The following is a 17,028-nucleotide window of genomic DNA, read 5'->3' on the forward strand; positions in this document are numbered from 1 at the left end:
GTGTACAGAGAGCACTCTAATCTCTGGGGATGGGAATCCTGAGTCTAACATCTCTTAAAGGGCTGTTGCACTTAAAGCAAGGCAGGCTCTGTTTCAGTGAAGGCCAATGGCTGCTTAGAAGGACGGCTGGAGGAAGGAACCCAAAGAACCATTCTCTGGAGAGAGCCTGGAGTTCTGGCTGGAGGAGGTGGTACCAATGAAAATTACCATTTTGGAGGTTAAAGGAAATCTTCTAATTATACAGCAGACATGGCAGGAGATGGCAAACAGAGTAAATGCAATTTACACCACCCATAGGTCATGAGTGTAAGCATGCAAACTATTCTCAACACTAATGAAGGACACCTCTGATTGGTTGGCAGCTCTCTGATAGACTGTTAAATGAGTGCAGGGCAGAGGTTCTTCTGCTGGATAGGTTCCACCACCACCCCCGCCAACTTTTTAGCCAGAAGGTGCAGGGACCATGGCGTCCCATATAGTTCAGCCCTAGGAAATAGAAGACACATCCTCCTCACAATCACCAGTGGGAAGCACTGGGGAGATAAACACCAATACAAGAACACACATGGAGTGGGGAGGTATGCTGGCTGCACCTCCTTTAAAATGTTTCATTTAGACTTTGTTTGTCAGAAAGGGCCACATGACCAGGGCAAGCAGGCAAGAATGGACGAGAAAATGGGAAAGAGTCAGCCCAGCAAGTTGGATTGAGGCCAGTTGAATACTGAGAGGATTATAGGATTGTTCGTGCAAAGAGTTAAGTGCTGCTATTAACTAAAAGTCCATCAATCACTGTTTGATTCACCTGTCTGCCCGTTTGTGCACCAGCCTCAGCAAATTCTCCTAACTTTTATTCTTTCTCCACTTCAACTGCCAAAACTGCTGGCCTACATTCCTATTCTTCCAGGGGAATGGGTTCCCCTCGCTGACACAGATAACTGGGAAAATTCCTTGGGGATGTAGTGCAGCAGGACACCAGAGCTGTTCTCATCAGACAGTCAGGGTGCCACATCAAGATGATAACTAGATATTCCACATGAATTTGGGTGAAAGGGTGAGTCACGTTGTACTTCTCTGCTTTCCTGTGGGGCTTCCTCACTGCTATCAGCTGTCAGGGTAGTAAGCACTCATTTTGGTGGCTAAGCAGCTGCCTATGCTTTCAAGAAGTGCTGGCCCAATGGACTGATGCAAGGAGAAGGCACTCAAGTGTATTTTAGTCAATTATTATGGCTGTGAACTGAAATCACTGGGAAGCCGGTGCAATGAAATCATGTGTGACCTTGATATCAAGGCCGCATTTGACCGAGCAAGGCATCAAGGAGCCCTAGCAAAACTGGAGTCAAGGGGAATCAGGGGGAAAGCTCTCCACTGGTTGGAGTCATACCTAGCACAAAGGGTTATGGCTGTGGTTGTTGGAGGTCAGTCATCTCAATTCCAGAACATCACTGCAGGAGTTCCTCAGGATAGTGTCCTCAGCCCAACCATCTTCAGCTGCTTCATCACTGACCTTCCTTCCATCATAAGGTCAAGAAAAGAGGAATGGATAAACTAGGGAACTACAGGCCAGTCAGTCTAACCTCAGTGGTGGGGAAACTATTGGAAGCAATTCTGAGGGACAGAATTAATCTACACTTGGAAAGGCAGGGATTAATCAAGAACAGTCAGCATGGTTTTGTTAAGGGAAGGTCATGTCTGACCAATTTGATTGAATTTTTTGAAGAGGTGACCAGGTGTGTATATGAGGGCAATGCATTTGACGTAGTCTACTTGGACTTCAGCAAGGCTTTTGATAAGGTCCCACATGGGAGACTGATAACAAAGGTAAGAGCCCATGGGATCCAAGGCAATTTGGCAAATTGGGTCCAGAATTGGCTGAGTGGCAGAAAGCAGAGGATGATGGTCGAGGGGTGTTTTGTGACTGGATGCCTTAGTCTGGTGGGGTTCCACATGGGATCGGTGTTGGGAATACCCTTGCTGTTTGTGGTATATATAAATGATTTAGACTTGAATGTAGGAGGGTTGATCAGCAAGTTCTCAAATGACACGAAAATTGGTAGGGTGGTAAATAGTGAGGAGGATAGCCTTAGATTACAGGAGGATATAGATGGGCTGGTCAGATGGGCTGATCAGTGGCAAATAGAATTTAATCCGGATAAGTGTGAGGTGATGCACTTGGGCAGGACAAACAAAGCACAGGAATATATGATGAGTGGCAGGACCCTGGAAAGTACTGAGGATCAGAGGGACCTTGGTGTGCATGTCCACTGGTTCCTGAAGGTAGCGGGACAGGTAGATAAGGTGGTTAAGAAGGCATATGGGATACTTGCCTTTATTAGCTGAAGCATAGAATATAAGAGCAGGGAGGTTTGCTGGAATTGTATAAAAGGCTGGTTCGGCTACAGCTAGAGTATTGCGTGCAGTTCTGGAATCCGCATTATAGGAAGGACGTGATTGCACTAGAGAGAATGCAGAGATTTACCAGGATGTTGCCTGGGCTGGAGAGTTTTAGTTATGAGGAGATATTGGATAGACTGGGGTTATTTTCCCTGGAGCAGAGGAGATTGAAGGGGAACATAATTAAGGTGTGTAACATTATGAGGGGCATAGATGATACAAAGATGATGCAAAGCTTGGGGGTGTTGTAAACTATTAGGAGGACAGTGTAGAACTTCAAAGGGACATAGACAAGTTGGTGGAGTGGGCAGATAGGTGGCAGATGAAGTTCAGTGCAGAGAAGTGTGAGGTGATGCATTTTGGTAGGAAGAACATGGACAGGCAAAATTAAATAAGCGGTGAAATTTTGAAGGGAGTGCAGGAGCAGAAAGACCCCTGGGTTTACATATACATAGGTCACTGAAGGTGGAGGACAGGTGGAGAGAGCAATTAATAAAGCATATAGTATCCTGGGCTTTATTAATAGGGGCTTAGAGTACAATAACAGGGAGGAATTTATGTAAGACATTTGTTAGACTTCAGCTGGAATATTGTGTAGAGTTCTAGGCGTCACATCATAGGAAGGATATGAACACATTGGAGAGAATGCAGAAGAACAGGAATGAGAAATTTTAGTTCTCCTTGGAGAGAAGAAGGCTAAGAGGAGATTTGATAGAGATGCTCAAAATCATGAGGGGGCTGGACAGAGTAGTTAGGGAGAAACTGTTCCCGCTTGTAAAAGCATCAAGAATGGGAAGGCACAGATTTAAATTGATTTTCAAAAGAAGCAAATGTGACGTGAGAAAAAACTTTTTCACATGAATGCTTCGGTATTGGAATGAACTATCTGGAAGTGTGGTGGAGGCAGGTTCAATCAAGGCATTCAAGAGGGCATTAGATAATTATTTGAATTGAAACAATGTGCAGGGGTACAGGGAAAAGGCATGGCAATGGCACTAGGTCATAATGCTCATTTGGAGAGCTGGTGCAGACACAATGGACTGAATGGCCTCCTTCTGTGCCGTTAAGATTCTGTGATCCTGTGATTCAGTTGAAAGTGCTCCAGTTCCCAAAATGGCCTCTTTTGTACCAGGGGTACATTCAGCATTCTCAGAGTAATTGGTCTCATGCACAAGCTGTTGTTTAAAAGTGGCAAGTGACTTCAAAGAAACTGGGGTCTTGTAAATGCACAGAGATAAAAACAAAAAACTGCGGATGCTGGAAATCCAAAACAAAAACAGAATTACCTGGAAAAACTCAGCAGGTCTGGCAGCATCGGCGGAGAAGAAAAGAGTTGACGTTTCGAGTCCTCATGACCCTTCTCAAATATTTTCTTCTCCGCCGATGCTGCCAGACCTGCTGAGTTTTTCCAGGTAATTCTGTTTTCATCTTGTACATGCACAGTTGCTGTGGAGTTACATTGAAAATTTACCATTCTTTCCTATGCAATTTCCCAATGTCGTTACAAGAAAATAATTCAGTTTAAACATTACTTGTCTGTTCAGATGAACTGAGAGATTGGCCAGAACAAAATGGTAGACCAACAGTCTGCAATCTTCGTGGCTACCATTATGATGCTGGCTGCAACACTTTGCCTTTGGAGAAATCAAATGAAAGCCCACTTTGCAGTGTTTTTGCCTGCTTCCAGAGGCATGCTTGCCACCTTCACAATATCATAGTGTTGCAGCCTTGGCAGTACTTTACACAAACAAAAGGTGTAAATCAATGCAGCCTCAGCCAGTACTAACTGGAAACAACATCTAGGACAGAACCACTTGCAGGTGGCACCTGTGCAGCCTCTTCCATTAAATGTAATAGATAAACTGTTTTATGTGTAAGTTGACTGATTCAGCGAGAGAAGGACACACACAAACACACACGCATGCACACAAACACACATGCACGCATGCACACACACCAAAGCAGACAAAGCCATTTATGCTCATCGTTTTGTGCAGACCTTCCCCCAGTCCACAAATTGTGAATAAAAACATATGCAACTGTTTTGCTATGGTTCTACCTTGCAACATGAACAGAGGCCCTCAGGCACTAACAGGGGTTGATATGCTTTTGAGAAAACTGCCCAAAATACTTTCTGTTAATTTAAGATAGACTCAGCAGAGTGATGAGCAACACATTGTGATAGTGGGCCAGGTGCTTCAGGAATGCTGCAGGGCCTGTGCTGAAGTGAATAATTTCTTTTTTTAACGCAAGGTATGGCCACCATAAGATTGCATTTATTGCTCATTTCTAGCTACAAAGGCAGTGGCTCGTCCACTTCAGAGGACATTAAGAGTCAAACATGTGATGTGAATTGAAGTCACATGTGGGTCAGACTGTCTAGGGATGGCTTTTCTTTCCTGATGGATAATCTAGCAGATAAGGGTCATTTTTCTTGTATGGCCCCAAAACAACTAGATTCATTGAATTCAGTTCCAGAAATGTACCATGATGCATTGATGATGTTTGTATTGTGATGACCCTTTAAATGCACGGTTCAGGAATGTGAATGTTTGGTTGTCTGCTTTACATGCTTCACATTTCATTTTGCATTAAAATTCATAAAGAACATTTATAGTACATCTATCACAACATCAGGACAAGCACTTCATAGACATGCAAATTTTGCAGTATAATCATTGCTGTAATATAGTGGAAAAAAAACACAGCCAATTTCCACACATAGCAAGTTCCTGCTAGCAGATAAATGACCACGTTGTCTGTTTTCTAGTCAGGTTGTTTAGGAGAAAAATATTGGAAACCAGGAGAGTTCTCCTGTTCTTTGAATAATGCCGTAGGGTTTTTTACATGCACCCCACTGGGCAGCTGAGGCTTCTGATCCAAAAGACAACACATTCAACAGTGCAGCACTCCCTCAGTACTGCATTGAAATATCATCCAGATTACATACAAGTACATCTCTGGAGTTGGTCTTAAACCATAAGCTTCTGACTCAGAGGTGATAATATTTGCACTGAGCCTAGGCTGACATCAAATGAACAGTGAATTAAACTCCTGCAACGGAATATCTATCCCAGCAAGTCAGCTGTAACAAAAATGAGAATGCACTTACAAAGCAAATAGCTTGGCAGTGAAAAGATTACAGGCAAAGCCACAGAGATAATTCACAGTCTGCAATAAACACAAGTTATTAACTGGCAGATAACACCATCTGTGTTTCTATGTTTATTTTAGAATTTTATATTTTAAATTTTCATTTAAGGCATTGGTGGGTTATCCATTCTAGAGAATCAGACAGCATCAAGAACTCTCACATCTGTTGTGGCATAGGCTGCATTCCATTAATGTTAAAGAATTGCTTCCAATAAAATACAGATACTGCATTCAAAAGCAGGAGGGTCCCGGTGTGCAGAGGTTACACTATAATATTATAGGACACAGCCAATGAACCAGCTGCTTTGTTCCTGCTGTCCTCTCTTGTTACATATTCACAGCGGTAAATTTTACAATTCAGCTCTCCCTGTACAGAGCTTGGAGGTAACAGGAATGCATGTTGCGATGAAATTCTGTTGTCTGCACTGACTGTGGTTTCAAAGATTGTATTTTTTAAGGCAGACTCTAACTGGAACTGAAATGAAACTTCAGCTAACTGAAAGAGAAACTGAACCTTCAGGTTTCTATGAAAACTAAAACTGAAACGGAAATGAAAACAGATTTGGAAACTTTAGGTTGCTAGGGAAACTGAGCTGGTTGAAACCAGGTGAAGACATTCGAGATCCAAGTGGTGCAGCACAGGTGGGTTGAAGAAGGTAGAGATTGGATCCAGGAGCTGGGTATAGGCAAATACATAGTTGTTTCTGTCTCTTGAAGACAATATTGATGCATCCACACCATCAAGACCACTGAGCAGAGTCAAGGAGGTTCTGCAAACAAGCGCCATTTTGGTGATGACCGTGCCTGTGGAAGTCAGGTTTATTGGGTGCTGCTGTCGGCTGGGAATCAGTCTAAACTCTCAAAGAAAAGGAAGGTGAAATTCTACTTCAGGAGATTCAGTGCTTTGAAGAACTTTGTGGCTGAAATTAGTGCTGTATGTGCTGAGTGGACTGCTAAGTAAATCTGTGAGATCTGTCTTTGTTGTATCTTCTATTTAATGTATAATTTATAGTTTATATTGATCACAATTTGCCTGTTAATTCACATTCAATCTATGTTGCTTTTGATTTGATTGTTACAGTAAAAGTTTTAAAATGTGAAATCTTGTCCATCGGGTTCTCTGTTGGGGGTCATTTGGGAAGTTCGGTTCTTTCACATTATTGGTCTCCATGGGGATCGTACAAAATCAATGGCGATAAATAGAACCAGTATGCCTTTGAGGGTTTCAACACTTTGCCAGCTTTTAAGTCCTCTTCGTGATAGCTTTGCTTCAGTGGAGATCAGACATGCAAATGTTAAAATGCCCAATTCCCATATACAATCCTATAGCACTCTGCACTAGGATAAGTCACCTTGTGAAGTCCGCCAATGGAGGGAGAAAATCCTTTGGATATGAGATGGATGACTGTTTCTTTCAAACTTAAGCAATTTGTCTGAAACCTAATAGAAATGTTGATTTAAAAGTGTTGAGGTACTGCTAGGGTTTGATTAATTAACGTCACGTTGTAAGATGGAGGATCTCAAGAGGCTACACTCGGCTGAATTTCAACCTGCATTTTTCACACACTACTCAATTTTTTCTTGACAATGTCACAGGGCAAAATGATAAACTGTATCAATACTGTTCCAAAGTTGGTAACTTAGCAGACAATTCCACAAACAAATGGTTTCTCTGTTGGGCCAGAATTATCAATAGCCCTCATTATTAAAGCTAACTGCAAAGTCCTTCTAAAAATTACTGTTTCAGGCAGTCCGGGAAACATCTGGGATATTACATACACAGAGGTAAAAGAATGGGATGAGCACTCTGGTCCAATAGCTCTTTGTTGGTATTTATAACAGATATATATTTTTAAAGCCTTCTGCTGTGCTCCAGCATATAGAGGATGCAAAGGAATAGGGAACTGCAATTAGTGACTTTAAATGATTATATATCACTTCCATTGATACGGGCCATCTTTCCAGCCAGCATCATTCTCTTGCAGAGCCAGTTTCCTGCTAGCTCACCGCAGCTGAAGCTCCAGATTGGGACTCACAGTGAAACAGCTATCTGACAAAACTTTGCCAACTTCCACTATCCTTTGAAAAAATTGATTAAACAAATTACATTGATAGAAGTCTTGATCATTTGCTCTGCTATTCATCTAAAATTGCATCACAAACTAAATATAGCCAAGCTTTAGAATGATAAATGTGAATACCAGGCTTTGCAATTTAAAAAGGTTTTGACTTCCAAAAATGGATTTTGAAATAAATGCCAGCTTTGATGATGTTTAGGACTTGCTGACATCGTAACACTGTCACTCACACTTTGACAAGTTTTATTTTTCAAATCAAATATTTTCTTATAATCTCTACCACCCGCCGCCTGGTTCAAACTACAACCAGTTTACTATTGACTATTTGGTAGCATCATTACTGCCAATTACAGTAGTGTAGCAGTTATGTCACTGCATTAATAATCAGGTGGGTAAAAGTCCCACCACAGCAATTTGCATTCAGTTTAAAAAGAAATCTCAACACAAAGGCCACAAAACTTGGTTTCAGAGTGCCCATATCGTTGGCGTTACAAGTATTGGTTTGATTCCACACTTTTGGACCAAGCTGCAGCATATGCCATATTGCATAGGGTGTTAGCATGGGTGCAGGACATGTGCACTGAAAGCATGCTGAGTAGGCAGACCATGAAGCCAAACAGCCTTTAAAGCTGATTTGTCACCACTTTGGAGCTGACTTTCCTCTGAGCCACCTCTTCTACCTGTGCACAGCTAAAGATGCTGTTCAGCAGCAGGAAGGACACCCACCATTGTTGATGAACTTAGAGAAGTGTTTGGTGATTTGTACTGTTTTTTATAAGTTGCTGAAGTTTACAGCCAGTGGTTTGGCAGGTGCTGATCTTGACTTCAAGGATTCTCCTAAGACCACTTGTTCCCAGACAGGTGTGCAATAGCTTGCATCCTGCTTGCCTGGTTGACAGGGAGAGTGAGCAGAGGCAACTCAAAGCAGGGCAAGCTGTTGGAAGCGGTAGGCGTGGCGGGTGGGGGGTGGTGAAGTATAGCTCTCAGCAGGAGACCATGACTGCCCAGGCTGTTCAGGGACCAATTCTCCTATGTGAACCTCAGCGAGGAGCAGAGTGTGTCCACTTCACTAAGGAGCTACTCACTGAAATCTGCCACCTGCTGCAAGGACAACTGGAGTCTCAGAGCAAGACAAGGGTGGCAATGCCAATGGCTGTGAAGGTGACTGTGGCCATGAACTTGTATTTGTCTGGCTCCTTCCAGGTGGTGCAAGTGATATCCACAACATCTCCCAGTTCACCATCCACTGTTGTTTAAGGGAGGTCACTGGGGCTCTGAATTCAAAGAGAACCGAATACATCACATTCTCTCTTGCCAGAGAGAAGCAGCTGGAGTGAGCACATGGCATTGCCAGGATTCCAGATTTCCCCATGGTGCAGGATGCCATTGGCTGCAATTACATCAATTTGAGGATGCCACAAGTCAGTTCAGAGATGTATCACAGCCAGAAGGGGTCCACTTGCTCAATGTGCAGTGATACACAGCATATCATGCTGGTTAATGCTTGGTATCCCTGCCATCAGGCCTGGTGCCTTCAGTCAATGGGAATCAGCCTTACCACCTGCATTTGAACCACCCCAACAACGGGTAGCTACTGGGTGGCAGGGGCTCTCCACTGACCAGCTGGCATCGGATTCTGGTGTGCAACCCATGCACAGATGAACAATGTGCATATAGGAAAAGCATTGCTGCCATATAAAATGTGATTAAGCAGACAACTGGGGTCTGCTTAAACAAGGCTTCCACTACCTAGGCCACTCTGGAGGAGTCCTACAGCACTCAGGAGAGCACATGTCTTGATTCATCTTGATCTGCTGCAAGCTGCACATCTTCAGCATCATGAGAGCACAGTCTTGCCAAAAAGTATATAACAAACAGCAAAGAAGAAGGAGGAGGAAGAAGGGTTGGGGCGGAAGAGGAGGAGTGGAGGAGGAGAGGTGGAGGACAAAGAGGAGTAGCAGGAAGAGAGTGAGGTGGAAGAAGGGAGGAGACAACCAACACCTCACTTTTCTGGCCAGGCTGTTCTTGATCAACTCACCCAACTGCAGTACCATTGAACACAACTGATCGGCTTTGTCTGTCTTTCAGATGCCTTTGTCTAGCCTTGTGCTCCTATGCAGAGCTACCTAAGTGGTACATCATGGCCAGTAAGAGGCGGCTGCTTTCAATGGGGAGAATGTAGGTGACTTTGCAGGATGCCCTCAAACAGCTCCAGGCCTAGAAGGCCCAACTTCGGACTGCATCACCTTAGCGTGGGTGGCAGCAGTCTTGGTTGGCTGGCTGACAGGAAACAGCAAGGGCACTGACACAGTGGTAATGGTGGGAGGCTAAATGCTGTTATTCTGAGAGAGCACAGCAAAGGGGTGCACCATGGACATACTGTCACTTCCCTGGGGCAAATCTGTTGGAAGATGAACTGCTAGAATGCTGTATCACCCTGCAGGGCCCTTTGAATGCTGGTATCCACAGCTATGATGGGAGTTGCCTGAGCTGGTGTGGCAGCAAACTGAGCTTGCATGACTTCAGTCTGAGCCTCCACTCTTTGAGTGGCTACTGCCTGTGCCTTTGCAATGTCTGTTTGGAGGGTCGCCTGGCCCTCAATGGATAAAGGATCTCACTCTTCCTCTCCGCCTCCTGCACCAGGACCTACAGTGCAATGACTGAGAGCCCTGGGACACACTCAGTGCCCTGTTATGCCTAGTCACTCTTCCTGCATGTCAGGAACTCTTCCCCAGCAGCTTCCAGAACCTGCTCCAACCAGAATGCACCTCTCCTTTAAAGAAGTCACTTTTAAGTATTACAGTTTACACAACCAACCCCCACTAGGATGGTCTGACAACTCTCTGCTTCTTCTTTGAACAGAGGTACAACCAATCCATAGTCACCACCACCCTCCTCTGCCTGGCTGAACTTTTTCTCACATTGAACAACTTCTCCTTTAACTCCTCTCACTTCCTCCAAATAAAAGATGTTGCTATTGGAAGTCGCACGCTTCCTATGTATGCCTGCCTTTATGTGGGATATTTTTGAAGTGTAGTCATTGCTGAATGAAAGAAAATGCAGCAGCCAATTTGCATTCAGCATGCTCCTGCAATATAATAATGATGAGATTATCTGAAGAAAGAGTAACAAATATTGGTTCAAGACCCAACTTGCAGAAATGACTCCTGCCATGAAAGTGAAGAGTGCTGCTCACCTGGCTTAGAACCTGCCTCCTAAGCCTAAAGCCTGTGACAACTTCATGTTAGCCAAGGCAGTTGTTCAGAGGACAGCAAATTTCTGTGCCAACAAGTAGTGGATCAATGTAGGCGAAGAAATACAAATGCTGGTGACAATGGGAACCTTCATGCTCTGTACGACAATATCAAAAGAGCCCCACCATCACCAAAGTTGCTCCTTTGAAGTGTGCAGATGGGGAAATACTCACTGACAGGAACAAGCAAATGGCCCACTAGATAGAGCACAACTCCGAGCTACACTCATGTGAGATGGATATCTCTCCACAGGTGCATGATGATCATCTGCAGCAACTTGTCATGTATGAGCTACATACGAACATACGAATTAGGAACAGGAATAGTCCACTCGGCCCCTCAAACCTGCTCCTCCATTCAATAAGATCATGGCTGAGCTAATTGTAACCTCAACCCCAGGTCCCTGCCTACCTCCAATAACCTTTCACCCCCTTGTTAATCAAGAATCTATCTAGCTCTGCCTTAAAAATATTCAAAGACTCTGCTTCCACCACCTTTTGAGGAAGAGAGTTCCAAAGACTCGCAACACTCTGAGAGAAAAAAAAATCTCATCTCTGTCTTAAATGAGCGACCCCTTATTTTTAAACAGTGACCCCTTAGTTCTAGATTCTCCCTAAGAGGAAACATCCTTGCACCATCCACCCTGTCAAGACCCCTCAGGACCTTAAAGGTATCAATTAATTTGCCTCTTAATTCCAGTGGATACCTGTTCAACCTTTCTTCAAAAGACAACCTGCCCATTCCTGGGGGGGAATTTTCTTCCTGTCGGGGGGGTTGGGTGGGAGCGGGTGTGGGCATACGTGCAGCCGATCACCACCCACGATTGGCTGGCTACCGCTATTTTATGTGGGCAGGCCAATTAAGGCCCACCGAGCGTGAGGCACGCACGGAAGCGCTGAGCCCTGTGTGGGCGGCCGGGTTGCCTGAGTCGGGTTCTGCGTTCTTTCGCACATGAGCTGCCTCAGGGAGATTAGTTTAAGTTCAAAAAAATTTAATAATGGAAAAAAGACATTTTTAACACATGTCCTCTCATGTGAAACTGTCACATGCGCTGGGATATGTCTATTAATTTTATAACAAATTTTTACAAGACTTTAAAAACCTTCATGAAAGCTCATCCCGCCCATGGATGAGGTTTCATGATAAATGCGAAGACCACCTGGGCTCTTTGCCTGCCCACCAACCTTAAGGTTGGACGGAAAGCTCAGTTAATTGTTGCAATTGATAGTTAATTGGCCTTAATAGGCCTTTCACAGTTTGGCGGGCGCACAGCTGACTTGGATGCTGCCCACCGAACTGAAAATCTGAATGATGCTCGTTGACAATGGGATGCACACCCGACATCACCGCACATCATTTTACGCCTCGACGAGCAGGCCCTGCCCCTGCTCGCCGAGCCAAAGATTCTGCCCCTGGTGTTAGTCTTGTAAACCTCTGAACTGCTTCTAACGCATTTACATCTTTCTTTAAATAAGGAGACCAGTGCTGTACACAATACTCCAGATGTGGTCTCACCAATGCCCTGTACAACTGAAAAATACCCTCCCTACTTTTGTATTCAATTCCCCTCACAATAAATAAGAACATTCTATTAGCTTTCCTAATTACCTGCTATACCTGCATACTAACCTTTTGTGATTCATGCACTAGGGCACCCAGATCCCTCTGCATCTCAGAGCTCTGTAATCTCTCACCATTTAGATAATAAGCTTCGTTTTCATTCTTGCTGCCAAAGTGGACAATTTCACATTTGCCTACATTATACTCCATTTGCCAAGTCTTTGCCCACAAACTTAACCAATTTATGTCACATTGTAGCCTCTCCTAACTATCTTTGTATCATCCGCAAATTTAATAACCATTTCTTCGGTCCCTTCATCCAAGTCATTTATATAAATTGTCAAAAGTTGAGGCCCCAGTGCTATCCCTTTGGCACACCACTCATCACATCCTGCCAACCAGAAAAAGACCCATTTATGCCAACTCTCTGCTTCTTGTTAGCTATCCAATCTTCTATCCCTGCACCATGAGCTTTTATTTTCTGCAATAGCTTTTGATGTGGCACTCTATCAAATGCCTTCTGGAGATCATGAACCCTCATTACTTGAGCTGGAAAAGGATATTGACTCCTTGGCAGCAAGGAAAGCATCTAAAAAGGACGGAATACCAGCTGAGCTACTCAGGTATGGAAAGCTTCACATGATGCTATAACTCCACAACCTCTTCCTCCTATCCTGGGGAGAAGGCTCTGTCCTACAGGATATTTGTGATGCAAACATCATCACATTATACAAAAACAAAGGTGATCGAGGGGATTTCAACAACTACTGGGGCATCTCCCACCTGAGCATCACTCAAAAGCTTGAGTCACTCTGACAAGGCCTCATCAACTAGCCAACAGAATAAATTCAGAGGCACAATGTAACTTTAAAGCTGCCCGACCCACAGTAGACACAATCTTCTCCCTATGGCAGCTTCAAGAGAAGTGCAGAAGGCAACAGACACTACTCTATCTTGCCATGGTGGACCTTGCAAAAACATTTGACACTGCGAGCAGGTTGGGCCTTTACCACATATTAGAGAAAATGGGCTGTCCTCCCAAGATTCACATTCTCCATGGTCCTTCCATAATAATGTGTATGGCATCATTCAGTTTGACAGTTCCACCTCTGACAGCTTTGAGATCAAGATTGGAGTGAAATACAGTCTTAGCCTGACTCTTCTGTATTTTTTTAGATGCATGTAACAGGGCTGCTATCGTGATAATTGCTGGCTTTAATCTACATATAGACTGGGCAAGCCAAATTATCACTAATACTGAGGTGGATAAGTTCCAGTGCGCAGAAATGTGTATGAGATTTTTTTAGACCAGTATGTTAAGGAACCGACTAGGGAACAGGATATCCTTGAGTTGGAATTGTGCAATAAGAAGGGGTTAATTAATAATCTTGTTGTGCAGGGTGTTTTAGGGAACAGTGATCATAACATTCTTCATTAGGATGAAAAGTGAAGTAGCCCAATCTCAAACTAGGGTCCTAAATCTAAACAAAGGAAACTATGAAAGTATGAGGCGTGAGTTGGCTAAGATTGATTGGGTAACTTCATTAAAAGGCATGACGGTGGATGGGCAATGGCTAATATTTATGGAACGAATGTATGCATTGCAACAGTTATACATTCCTTTCTGGCACAAAAACACAACAGGAAAAGAGGCCCAACCACGGCTAACAAAAGAAATTAAGGATAGCATTAGATCCGAAGAGGAGTCATATAAAGTTGCTAGAAAAAGTAGCAAGCCTGAGGATTGAGACCATTTTAGAATTCATCAAAGCAGGGCCAAGAGGTTAATTAAGAGGGGGAAAATAGACTATGAGAGTAAACTTGCAAGGAACATAAAAGCAGACTGTAGAAGCTTCCATAAGTACTTAAAAAGAAAAATGCTAGTGAAGACAATTGTAGGTTTCTTAGAGTCCAAAACGGGAGAATTTATTATAGAGAACAAGGAAATGGCAGAGCAATTACATCCCAGAGTACTTAAGGAAGTGGCCCTAGAAATAGATACTATAGACTCTGGAACAGTTCCTACAGATTGGAGGGTAGCTAATGTAACCCCACTATTTAAAAAGGGAGGCAGAGAGAAAACAGGGAACTATAGACCAGTCAGCCTGATGTCAGTATTGGGGAAAATTCTAGAGTCCATTATAAAAGATTTATAGCTGAGCACGTGGAAAACAGTGGCAGAATCGGACAGAGTCAGCATGGATTTATGAAAGGGAAATCATGCTTGACAAATCTACTGGAATTTTTCAAGGATGTAACCAGTAGAGTTGATGAGGGAGACCCAGTGGATGTGGTTTATTTGGACTTTCAGAAGGCTTTCAACAAAGTCCCACATAAGAGGTTGGCATGTAAAATTGAAGCGCATGGGATTGGGGGTAGCGTATTGAGATGGATAGAAAACTGGTCAGCAGACAGGAAACAAAGAGTAGGAATAAGCAGATCTTTTTTCGAATGGCAGGCAGTGAGTAGTGGGGTACCGCAGGGATCTGTGCTGGGGCCCCAGTTATTCATTATATATATTAATGATTTAGATGAGGGAATTAAATGTAATATCTCCAAATTTGCAGATGATACAAGCTGGGTTGGAGAGTGATCTGTGAGGAGGATGCAGAGATGCTTCAGTGTGATTTGGACAAGCTGAGTGAGTGGGCAAACACATGGCAGATGCAGTACAATGTGGATAAATGTGAGGTTATCCATTTTGGTAGCAAAAACAGGAAGGCAGATTATTATCTGAATGGCTATAAATTGAGAGAGGGGAATGTGCAATGAGACCTGGGTGTCCTTGTACACCAATCGCTGAAGGTAAGCATGCAGGTGCAGCAGGTGGTAAAGAAGGCAAATGATATGCAGGCCTTCATAGCCAGAGGATTCGAGTATAGGAATAGGGATGTCTTGCTGCAATTGTACAGGGCCTTGGTGAGACCACACCAAGAATATTGTGTGCAGTTTTGATCTCCTTATCTGTGGAAGGATGTACTTGCTATAGAGGGAGTGCAGCGAAGGTTTACCCGACTGATTCCTGGGATGGCGGGACTGACATATGAGGAGAGATTGAGTCGATCAGAATTATATTCGTTGGAGTTCAGAAGAATGAGGGGGGATGTCATATAAACCTATAAAATTCTAACAGGACTAGACAGGGTAGATGCAGGAAGGATGTCCCGATGGTTGGGGAGTCCAGGACCAGGGGTCACAGTCTGAGGATATGGGATAGACTATTTAGAACTGAGATGAGGAGAAATTTCTTCACCCAGAGAGTGTTGAGCCTGTGGAATTCGCGACCACAGAAAGTACTTGAGACCAAAACATTGTATGTTTTCAAGAAGGAGTTAGATATAGCTCCTGGGGCGAAAGGGATCAAAGGGTATGGGGAGAAAGCGGGAGCAGGCTATTGAGTTGGATGAGCAGCCATGATCATAATGAATGGTAGAGCAGGCTTGAAGGGCTGATGGCCTACTCCTGCTCCTAGTTTCTAAGTTTCTAAATCCAACCTGGCCAATTACCGTCCCATCAGTCTACTCTCGATCATCAGCAAAGTAATGAAAGGGGTCATCGACAGTGCTATCAAGCGGCACTTGCTGAGCAATAACCTGCTCACTGATGTCCAGTTTGGGTTCCACCAAGGCCACTCAGCTCCTGACCTTATTACAGCCTTGGTTCAAACATGGACAAAAAGGCTGAGCTCCCGAGGTGAGGTGAGAGTGACTGCCCTTGACATTAAGGCAGCATTTGACTGGGTGTGGAATCAAGGAGCCCTAGCAAAATTGGAGTCAATGAGAATCAGGGGGAAAACTCTCTGCTGGTTGGAGTCATACCTAGCAAAAAGGAAGATGGTTGTGGTTGTTGGAGGTCAGTCATCTCAGCTCCAAGACATCACTGCAGGAGTTCCTCAGGGTTGTGTCCTAGGCCCAACCATTTTCAGCTGCTTCATCAATGACCTTCCTTCCATCATAACGTCAGAAGTGTGAATGTTCGCAGATGATTGCACAATGTTCGGCACCATTCGTGGCTCCTCAGATACTGAAGCAGTCCATGTCCAAATGCAGCAAGACCTGGACAATATCCAGGCTTGAGCTGACAAGTGGCAAGTAACATTTGTATCACACAAGTGTCAGGGAATGATCATCTCCAACAAGAGAGAATCTAACTATCACCCCTTGATGTTCAATGGCATTACCATCACTGAATCCCCCATTACCAACATCCTGGGGGTTACCATTGACCAGAAACTGAACTGTACTAGCCATATAAATACTGTGGCCACAAGGACAGGTCAGAGGCTAGAAATCATGTGATGAGTAACTCACCTCCTGACTCCCCAAAGCCTGTCCACCATCGACAAGGCACAAGTCAGGAGTGTGATGGAATACTCCCCACTTGCCTGGATGATTGCAGCTCTCACAACACTGAAGAAGCTGGGCACCATCCAGGACAAAGTAGTCCGCTTGTTTGGCATCAGATCCACAAACATTCTCTCCCTCCACCACCAACGCACAGTAGCAGCAATGTGTACCATCTACAGGATGAATACAGGAATTCACCAAGGCTCCTTCCAAAAGCAACCACAAAAAACAGCACCTTCCAAACCC

The sequence above is a fragment of the Carcharodon carcharias genome, chromosome 5 (assembly GCF_017639515.1).
Source record: "Carcharodon carcharias isolate sCarCar2 chromosome 5, sCarCar2.pri, whole genome shotgun sequence".
Lineage (NCBI taxonomy): Eukaryota > Metazoa > Chordata > Chondrichthyes > Lamniformes > Lamnidae > Carcharodon > Carcharodon carcharias.